Source organism: Pimephales promelas, chromosome 25 (genome assembly GCF_988280905.1).
Source record: "Pimephales promelas chromosome 25, fPimPro1.hap1.1, whole genome shotgun sequence".
NCBI classification, from domain to species: domain Eukaryota; kingdom Metazoa; phylum Chordata; class Actinopteri; order Cypriniformes; family Leuciscidae; genus Pimephales; species Pimephales promelas.
Window position 1 is genome coordinate 13,331,832 of NC_142793.1, and position 11,274 is coordinate 13,343,105.

The following is an 11,274-nucleotide window of genomic DNA, read 5'->3' on the forward strand; positions in this document are numbered from 1 at the left end:
AGCGTATGCTAATTTACTAGCTTTCTCGGTCAGTATCACAACCAGCGTCCAGTAATTGTGGCTTTAATTGAACATGCCAATCATTTCTAAATAGCTTGAACATATCGGACCAAGCGAGCCTTTCTGCATTTTATTTCTTTTAACTGTTATTTCTGAGTGCCCGTGTTCTGCCCCTGATTAAAGCTGTCGCTCAGCATCCTCTTGAGTTATTAGCAGCAGCCATGTGTGTTTTTTGAGTGAGATGTGGGCTATATTCTCTCAGTGTTTCTCTCCTGAGGGTGTCACTGTTGTGTTGCTATTTGGCCTCAAGACTATTCTTGTCTGTCTTCCAGCAGCATCATCTGCAGAGTTGAGCCCAACCAAGTAACCCACATCCACAAACACACATTGCATATTTGCATTAATCTACAAAAAGAGACACACAAGGCTCACTTTCTACACATTTAAAATGACCACTGAATTATAATTAAACCTTTTGACCATTTACTCACCCCCATGTCATCCTAAATGTCCACGTCTTTCTTTCTTCAGTCCAAAAGAAATTAAGGTTTTTGATGAAAACATTCCAGGATTTTCTCCATAATGGACTTCATTGGGAACCAAACGGTTCAAGGTCCAAAAGACAGTTTCAAAGGGCTTCAAAAGGGCTTTAAACGATTCCAGACGATGAATAAGGGTCTTATCAAGTGAAACGATCGCTCATAAAAAAAAAAAAAAAAAAATTATAAGCTCAAATGGTCGCCTTGCGCCTAAACATGACTTTTTTGCTTTACATATCAGTTAGACGTGGCCAATAAAAACTGCTATATAGTCCAGTCTAGACCGTTTGTCATCTGGCTTTTTTAAACTGGACAGTTTGATTGTTCAGAGAAAATTACCATTAACATGGGAATGTTAGCAAAACATTCTTAGAACATATTTTTGTTAGCTGGAATGAAACCTCCTCCATGTTGTTCTTTGACCACATAAAAGCTAACCGTAATTTGATTGGTTGTTAATGGTTTTAGGCATGAAAATATATTTGTATTTTTCAGTCTTTGGCGCCAGAAGTTGTGCATGCTATTCCATTCCAAGATGTACACAATGACTATGTTTACATGCAGCCAATTTTCGGGTTCTGGTCTGGTTAAGGTCACTGTTCGGGTTTCTGAAACATTAGGAATAACCGGTTTACATGTGTGAGCAGAAAGAGTTTCTCCTGTATACATGGAATTGCAATATCCCAATGTAAACGGTGACGCACAGTTAGCGTCTAGACGCACGGACAACCTTAAGATGCAATATGCGTCATTTCCGATTCTCCTGTATCCAAAGACAACAACAACAGCAGCATGCGGATAATGAATAGTTCGGGGCAGATAGCGATCGTCTTTGTTTGCGCTTTGATGCTGGTAATGTTACTGAGCTCACTCCAAAAGTAGCCTATGCTGTGCTGTGTCTCGCCTGGTCTCGCCATGTTTACTTCCGGTTTACTGCACACGGATTTTTGTATGAGCCGAGAAGTTTCTCTACTCAAAAGACCAAGATTCCTTGCGAATAGAACATGCGCAGATCACAAATCACTATGGGGATATGCCGATACGCGTTTACATGACCAAAAATTCAGGTTATCATGGTTCTTAAAATCCAGGATATGAGCAATTTCAGGTTTTTGCCGGTGTTTACATGGCCGTTCGGGACCGGGTTATTGCTAATATACCGGTTTTGAACGGGTTATTGTCTGCATGTAAACGTAGTCAATGTTCTATTGACCACGAACAACTTGCGGTTATTGCGTTGCATATAAAACAGCCTTAACTGTAATCACAGAAAAGCACTGTTAAATGTGGCTTTTCTACTCTTAGTTTGGCTGAGCTGTTGAAAATCAACCATCCAGGGCTAATCAGGTCCTTACAGAGGGTTTTAAACTTTGTGCCGCCCAACAAATCCATATAACGGATAAATGCTTCCTCTGGGGCCTTGACTAGCATTCAGTGCCCTTGATGAACCGTACTATTGCAGAACATACGGCGTACACCTCAGGAAAATCTGCTGGCAGGAGCTTATTCGTCTGAATATTCCCTCCGATAATGCGGCCGGCTAGTGGGCAGCCCGGTAGCACAGCTGAAACATTAATTCAGACAGATGCAGACACCAAAGGTTCAATTCCCCTCCATTTTCTGTCTTATTCTTCTACAGAGCTGAGGGATGTGGCGCCTGCTGGGTATGGAATGGACGCCATTTGCATCCTTGAGCCGAATGAAATCACATTTAGATGCTAATTACTTTACATACCAAAGGGTGCCGTACATGTGTATTATAGTGTTGGAGAGTTAGAAATTAAAAGCATCAAAGCTATACTAACCTAAAGGAATTTCAATCCAAACTGAATATTCAAATTATGTGGTTCACTTTTGGATGACCTATTGCTGTCACATAGTTAGTTACATAGTTGTGCAGTGCTCTATCAAGTAGCATTGGCAAGATTGATTCGTACACCGATATTATATGATGTTTTGCAGTATAAATAGTGTGATTTAGTTATGTTTTAAAGACAAAATGAGCTCAAAATTGACCTTTTAGGCACACTGTTTACTATCCAGTCAATTGCAGATGGTTAAAATCAGGTTCAAATCAGAATTTTCTCATTGAATATCCTGTTTCACTCAGAGATACAGTACGTAACATAAATAAGTAAAATGGGTTGCAAATGACAGTCTTCTTTATGGTGTAAATTGTTCTGATGTTTATGCAAACAGCTAGCAATGTAGTCTACGTGTTTAGCTTGTAGGTTAGCTAACTGAATTTTTAGGGCTAATGAGACAGTAATTTAATAATTTTGCAAAAGAAATATCAATTCAAATCATTTGTGAGGATTATTGTGGGTTAAAGGGATAGTTCACCCAAAAATGAAAATTCTGTCAGTATTTACTCACCCTCATGTTGTTCACCCCGTATGGAATTCGTTCATCTTCGGAACACTAATTAAGATATTTTTGATGATATCTGAGAGCTGGATCACTCCTCCATACTAGTCCATAGGCTTCTTGAGGGATTGAAACTTGCCGGCCTTGAAAAGTTATTAAAGACATCGTTAAAATACTCCAAGTGACTACAGTGGCTCAATCTTAACTTTATCAAGCTACGAGAACACTTTTTGTGCGCAAAAACAAGCATAAATAACGACTTTATTTGAACTATTCATTTCCTTCTCTTTGGGCCTCTAGTCAGTTAAACATAAAATGTCACACGTAACCTACTGTAGGCTCACTATTGGCCGACGCTGGTGTGATGTGTGTAATGTACAACAACAGATCGCCCAGAGAGAGGAAATTGAGTAGTCACTTGGACTATTTTAACGATGTCTTTAATAACTTTTCGGGGCTGGCAAGTTTCAATCCCTCAAGAAGCCTATGGACTAGTATGGAGGAGTGATCCAGCTCTCAGATTTAATCGAAAATATCTTAATTTTTGTTCCGAAGATGAACGGAGGTCTTACGGGGTTTTAACAACAAGACGTGCCAGAATCATAAACTTTTTTGGTCACAGAGTTCATTTTCTGCTTACCCCCAAAATCAATGGAAAAATCCTATTGGCTATTTGTCTAGGCGGGAATCAGGGTGATTCTAACTTCCATATTGGCCAACAATTATGTAATTGGTCCAGCACTGTATACTAGTGCAAACAAGAGCCTAGTGCTACCACAGGACTAAAAAGAATCTTGAAAAGTAAGAAAAGGATCAGTGCATAGGGATTGTGTACTGTCATGACTTTCACGCCTTCGCCAATCTCCCTTCATGAATAAATAATCTGCCAGGAACGTCAGGGAAGACAAAACTCGCCTGGCTCAAGGTTGAGTGCACTCCTGAACGGCGATATTGAGGGTCTTGGAAGAACAATGACTAAATTAACAGTGCAGCCTTTGAGTATTCTATTTTTTTTTTCATCTTCTCCTCACTGCATTATTGCAGTAATGGCTCTTGGTGCCAAAGCCCTTGATGGATTCCTGTGGGAGAGCTTGGATTAATGGAACGGCGGTGCTGAGATTTATGCCAGTTTCCTTTCACCAGGTTTTACAGTGGAGGAAAACAGGAGTTAACACTGTCTCTGTGTTATTTGATTGTATTCCGCCATACTGTATGCGTCTCCACTCCTGTGTCCGGCACTCAGGTTGCATTGATCTACAACGGGTGAAATCATGGCGCAATAAAAGCCTTTGATAATAAAGCATCATGCCGCAGGGGAGAGAGAGAGAGAGAGAGAAAATGAGCGAAAGCGGGACGGGAGATAGAGGAGGGGAAGGTCTGATGATCTCCAAAGCAGTTTATGTAAATTCTCTCTCATTCCCCTCAGGGTTGGCAGTCACCTTGCCAAGGCCCAGTTAGGCGGCGTTGGCCTGGCCGCCTTCACGCGGCTGCCCTCCACAGCTGGAGAGGGAGCGACATGGGGGCTCAGCACCTCCGTGAGCTGGGATTTGGTGCTGGATCAGTCCGTGCAAGCCGGGGGAATGCGTCACGCAGCATATGGCGAACTTCCGAAACTCTATCCTTTGCTCTCTCCCTCCTTTTCATCACTTCCTCCCAGTCACATAGTCAAGGGATGACATTGGGTCTCAAACCTTTGAGTTTAGGGTAAAAAGAGACATTGTAATCTTGAAGAACCATGCAAAAGCACATCAAAATAAATCCTGTGAAAAGATAGTCTCTGTGGCATTTACTCAGCGACTACGGGACAGTCTCGCATTGAGTTTGCATTGGTTTATTGACCAAACGTAACTTTTATGACCAAGCAAGACCAATAAAATATGGGCTGATGTTTGTAGCATGCACTGTATTTGATGTTTTAGTCATTGCAAGTTTTACATCTGAAGAAATTAGTTGTACTTTGACAAAAGTGTTTAAGATCATGTCAATGAAGATTCGGGCTGCATCCGAAATCGTATACTTCCCTACTATATAGCAGGCGAAAAACAGTATGTGACATAAGAAGTATTCTGAATTCACACTACACAGTACAGAGTAAGCAAAAGCGACCAGGATGACTTCTTCTGGTGAGATTCTGAAGTGTGCATACGATAGATTTATGAATGACAGTGAAGCGATGCTGGTTGGTCACATGATAATGAAAACATGGCACATGTAGTGCGTCTGGATTACATTCATACTACACACATTCATACTATATAGAACATGTTTTAGCGGTTCAAGTACCTAAGAGACAAAGCGATTTCGGACGCAGCCTTTGTCATGAGAGTGACCTAGATAACGCTATTTTAGTTTACTTAATGTAGTCTAGATTGTATCTCTTAAAACTCATCTTTGATCACCAAAATTACACATTAAAAAAATCTTCATACATTAAAGTAGCTTGAATGTAACTCTCACTTAGTATACTTGGTTCTTTGAATATGCAAACTAATCCTTGGATCTGTACCAGTTTGTTTTCTTTGCATTTTGTGTTGATAAAGAAAAGCAAGAAAAATAGCAGCATCAGAATGACAAAATATGTGTCTATTTATAACAGAAATTACTTTGACGCTCATCCTTTGTTCTTGTTGAACTAGTGCTAAAAAGCTTCTTGTCCTTGTCTGTAAGTGTTAAAGAAAAATAAAATGGCCAATCACGCACCAATTATAACTTAAAAGCAACACATAACTTGAATTTATCAAGATCACTTGAAACGTTATGTGGAACATATCTCTCACAGGCTGTTCGAAATCACCCCCTATACCCTTAAATAGAGCACTATTTGAAGGGACAACCATTTGTACTGGTGTCCGAAGCCACAGAACTGCCTTAATTCTACGTGGCATTGATTCAACGAGGTGCTGAAAGCATTCTTTAGAAATGTTGGCCCATATTGATAGGATAGCATCTTGCAGTTGATGGAGATTTGTGGGATGCACATCCAGGGAACGAAGCTCCCGTTCCACCACATCCCAAAGATGCTCTATTGGGTTGAGATCTGGTGACTGTGGGGGCCATTTTAGTACAGTGAACTCATTGTCATGTTCAAGAAACCAATTTGAAATGATTCGAGCTTTGTGACATGGTGCATTATCCTGCTGGAAGTAGCCATCAATCATGGGTACATGGTGGCCATAAAGGGATGGTCAGAAACAATGCTCAGATAGGCCATGGGTAAGGGGCCTAAAGTGTGCCAAGAAAACACACCATTACACCACCACCACCAGCCTGCACAGTGGTAACAAGGCATGATGGATCCATGTTCTCATTCTGTTTATGCCAAATTCTGACTCTACCATCTGAATGTCTCAACAGAAATTGAGACTCATCAGATCAGGCAATATTTTTCCAGTCTTCAACTGTTTTGGTGAGCTTTTTGCAAATTGTCGCCTCTTTTTCCTATTTGTAGTGGAGATGAGTGGTACCCGGTGGGGTCTTCTGCTGTTGTAGCCCATCCGCCTCAAGGTTGTGTGTGTTGTGGCTTCACGAATTCTTTACTGCATACTTCGGTTGTAACAAGTGGTTATTTCAGTCAAAGTTACTCTTCTATCAGCTTGAATCAGTCGGCCCATTCTCCTCTGACCTCTAGCATCAACAAGGCATTTTCGCCCACAGGACTGCCGCATACTGGATGTATTTCCCTTTTCACACCATTCTTTGTAAACCCTAGAAATGGTTGTGCATGAAAATCCCAGAAACTGAGCAGATTGTGAAATACTCAGACTGCCCCGTATTTTCTTAAGCAGACGCTAACTTATTACCTTTTCAGGGTCAAACAATTACCACGGTGTCACAATTATTAAACAGCATTTGTTAAAGTCCTCATGACAGAAAAGGGCAGAGATTTTGAGTTGTATTTAATATTGCATCCAGTTTAGCGATATGTATCGCCTGCATATATAAGCTTTCAGGCCCCTAACGGTGAGTCGGAGGTCGCCGTATAGTGCACAGGAAATGAGACCAGGTTCTTTTTCATTTCCCTGCTTCAGTAGTCCCCTCCTCCTAACTCAATACAGGCCGTGTTCAGCCCGGCCCTTCGATTAGATCTCGCTGTTTTGGTCCCGGCAAGGTGGGACCGACTCTGTAATCACATATCTAATCTGTGTCATATATTTTATACGTGTATGTAATATCTGTTGGTAAATGCCAGGCTCACAGACTGCATGATTGAGATCCCGACCGAGAGGACGCCTGGGTGATTGATTCCTGCCCTCGCTATGGCGACTGAATGATTGGACGAGGTGATTGACAGTTGAGAGGTTTTAAATGGGCTGGTCCGGATGAAAGTCCATCAAGCTGAGAGACAGAGAAAATCGCAAAAACACTCTCCCTTACAGTATGTGTGCATATCATTTATTCTTCTTTTCTCTTTCTTTCCTCAATTACGGCTGTGTGTCTCATTCTCCCACACGGTATCTGATAGTGCGGAGGCTGAGATGGTGCTCATCTTGTTAAGTAAATATACAGTCCTCAAGTCCCTCGTCCATCGATTCCCCCGTATATCACATGACAAATCCCCTCCGGCCCCGAACAGCCACTTACATTCCTCAGAAAAGGGATTGAGGTGGAAAATGAAATATTTTCATTTTTCATATCTCTTAATTTATCATGCGAACACAGATCTGTATGTGTGGGGAGCCAGAGACACTTATCTTCAATCTCTCTCGTCTGCTTCATTAGCATATAGCATACTTACAGTGGGGTCCAAAAGTTGGAGACCACAGGTGAATATTTAAGTTTCTTCTTTTTTTATTTTAAACATTTTCATTACAAGACTTTTGATTTTGAGGGGAGTTTTCTTGATATGTTTTCTGAGATTCACCCTGATTTATAAAAAGAAACTTTGTTGTTCTTTTAGTTTGTGTATGACTAGCAATCTGAGAGATATTTTGTAGCCCAATACAATAAAATCTATTGGAAAATCAAAAAAAACAAAAAAAGAAAAAAACAAATTTTCCACAAGAAAAGAGAGAAATTAATTAACGATTTTGTATTGATAATGTGTGTTTCAGGTAAACACTATTTAGATAGCTAAATCGAAAATATTCTACTTGTAAGGGCATTTTGGTCCCCATAAGAAAAATAGCATATAATTCATAGTGTTTTTTGAAACTAAAATGCAGAAAGTTTTCTGTGATGGTTTGGGGTAGGGGATAAAATATATAGTTTGTCTATGGCAAGTCCCAATAAAACAAGAAAACACAATGTGTGTGTGTGTGTGTGAGAGAGAAGAGAGAGTTACACACACACATGCAGGTGTCCTGTCTTTTCTGTAAATGAGGCAGAAGGGAAGTTTTTGGTTTTGTGTGCTGCTTATTAACCTTTAAGCCAAAGATGAAAAGGTTACCGTGTTTCTCATTCCCCATCCTGTTCTTTTGTATATACATAGTCTTACTGTATTTGCCTTAATTTTAGTAATTATTTATAACACATTTTGAATTAAGTTTTTATATATAATTATTTCATATAGTCTTTCATTGTTATGTTGCTTGGCAACCATAAACAGGCTATTGAACTAATTTAATTGGCAGAAGCATTGCTTTACATTTATAAATAATGATCTAACTTGAACTAAATCTACAGTTAAAGAATCGCTTTATGTTGTGTGTAGCTCTATACAACTAAAATATCACCTGGCTTGTTACATCATTGTTAATTTTGATTTTAATGAATTAAAAACACGAGAATATATAACTTATAAAAAAGTTGAAGATTGCTTAACTTATATTGATGAGTTAAAACAATGAAAAAACATATGTTGTTAAGTTTTGACAACATATGTTTTTTATATATTCAGTTAACCATGTTTTTTTTTCCTACCAAGTATCCAATTTATGGCTCTGATTGATACGTGCCAAAGGATGAAGGTGATATTTTGGATCGGGCAAGGGCCTGAGCAGTAAAGAGATGGGGAAGAAAAGCTGTCAGGCAAACAAAGAAAGAAAAGAAGCAGGACCCTCTTAAGAACCTGATTGAGAACAGGAGAAAATCAATCAACTGAGCCCCTGTGATTGACAGGCTGGCAAGGTGTTTTCTGCAGAGGTGTCAAATGCTGCACAATTGCGATTTCTCTCCCCCATCCCTCGCTCTCTCCTTCTCTTTAGTGTCCGTCACCCTTTTATTCACATATCATCATTCCGTCCATCTCACCCAAATTACTCCTCTATCTCCTCCACCATGTCTCCACTCGCTGCACTTCTCTCTCACACCTCTCTGCATCCGCCCTTTGCAATCTCTCTCCTCTCTTGTTTCTGGAGGAAGACTCTCGCATTTAGGAGTGCTGACTGACAATCCTTTAATCTTGTTGCTCTGCAACCTTCATGGGAGAGGAAGGGATGCGTTCTTCACACATACGCACGAACAAAGCAGCACCCCTCCCCTCCTTTCGGCTCTCCAAGCCTATTTGTTTTCCGTAATATCACGGCGCACTGAGGAACAGAGACAGAAAATGGCATCGTACATCTCCTTGAGATTCTGCCCTTAATCTTGAAATAACACCTAAAGAAGTGTGATGGAATATATGGACATTTTAATTTAACATATTCCACATTTTCCTGCTGTGAGGCCACTTTGTGCTACACTTTGTACTACTTTAAGAAACTTTCCACTCTCCCATTTTGGCCTAAAACACCTGCATGCTTTCATCCTCGCCCTGAGCACTAACTGAGTGACTTTGTTCAGGTTAAATGTAACATACTTTTGTCAAAAGTCTTGGCTTTCATGCCTTGACATGGTACAGTATGTGAGCTTTTATTGAAGTTAGCTTCTAAAGGCTGCTCAGATGACATGCATAGGATACTCAAATATAATTGTAGTTTATCTGACACTTTCATCTAAAGTGTCTTATAGTAGGCTACAACTAAAGATGAAAAAATATTCTTTAATATTACAATGTTTTGAAAGAAACCACCCCTTGTATCATCTTTGGTTCCTTCCCAAATGAGACTTCCCTATAACGCCATCTCCTGGCCGGCAGCGATTTAGCGCACTAATTTTAAGATGTTTCGAACAAAACATTAATTTTACTGATAAATCCTTGCCTGACGAGGTAGCGAAAGATTTTCGCCTCACTATATTTCAACAGTAAAGTGGTGTGTTCGTTCTTTCCCTGTCAGTTGTTTGGCTGCTTGGCATCTAGCGGTGGGCGATTTGTGAGTGAATCAATCTTTTGAGTCGATTCTTTTCAGTTGAAAGCAAACTGACTAAGACTGTCTGAATCGGCTCGCTAGTCTGAGTCATTCATCAACTCAGTCACGAACTGAATCATTTGAAGCAGTGTTTCTCTACCACGAAAACACGTAAAACTTACTTCAAAGCGGAAGGGGGAAAGAGCGCTGAATTAAGTGAATGTTAGTAGACAATCAGTTGAAAAAACGCCTGAAAATAAGCTAGACAGGGATGTAGAAGATCTTAAATTTCAACAACACCTGCTCGCGCGGCGGCGGCTAGTTACCCATGCCTTGCAACGACTCTTCTGCTTGCAGGTAAAGACATTTTCTGCCAAAAACTGTATCAAATTATTTTGAAACTTCTGTGTTCTGCCATTTAATTTTAAAAGCATTTTAGAAATGCTTTGTTGTAGCCCATGTTCAGGCCTACATTCGGTCTATGTTTTTAATAAATGGTAAATAATGTTAAAGAATCAATCACTTCCATGTTTGTTTTTGTCACTGGAAATATTTCTTCAGTGACCATTTGTAAAGGGCTTTTAACAGAGTGAAACTAAATGTAGCAATAATAATTATTAGTTTCTTTTTTACTTGTGACATGTCGTAGCCCAAACCTTTTAACAAATCTAGTGATTTGCCTTTGTTGAAGTGTCCAATGAAAACATGTAAACAAAAATGAAAACATCAGCTCTTCCCACTGAACATTGTTGCATTAGCATGCTAGATGTCATATACTTCAAGTCAGTGTCATTTGCTATAAAAGCACTTTCACCTGGATCTAAATGGGCCTGAAACATGTTGACATGTCAATATAAAGCTCATGATGCCTGTAATATGGCTTAAATGTAAGTATAAAACACTTCTTTCACTCCTTTTGTTTTCACCTCCTTTTTCTGTGCATTTATCCTGTCAGCCGCTAATGGCAGAGTCCTCTGAGCGGCTGCTTTTGAAACCAAAGGATGTTGTGGCGGCCCGGTTGTTATTGCCAAACTTCCTTTCCAACAGCCTTCGCTCTGTTTAGAACGGGATGGAAAGGGCTTCTGGCAGCTGTTCCGATTGTATGGCTTGCATGAGAGACCTCTGTGCTTGGCATCCAAGGATAACATCTGTCACTCATCCAGCACTTCAAGACAATGAGTACAAAGAAGATGTATTGATTC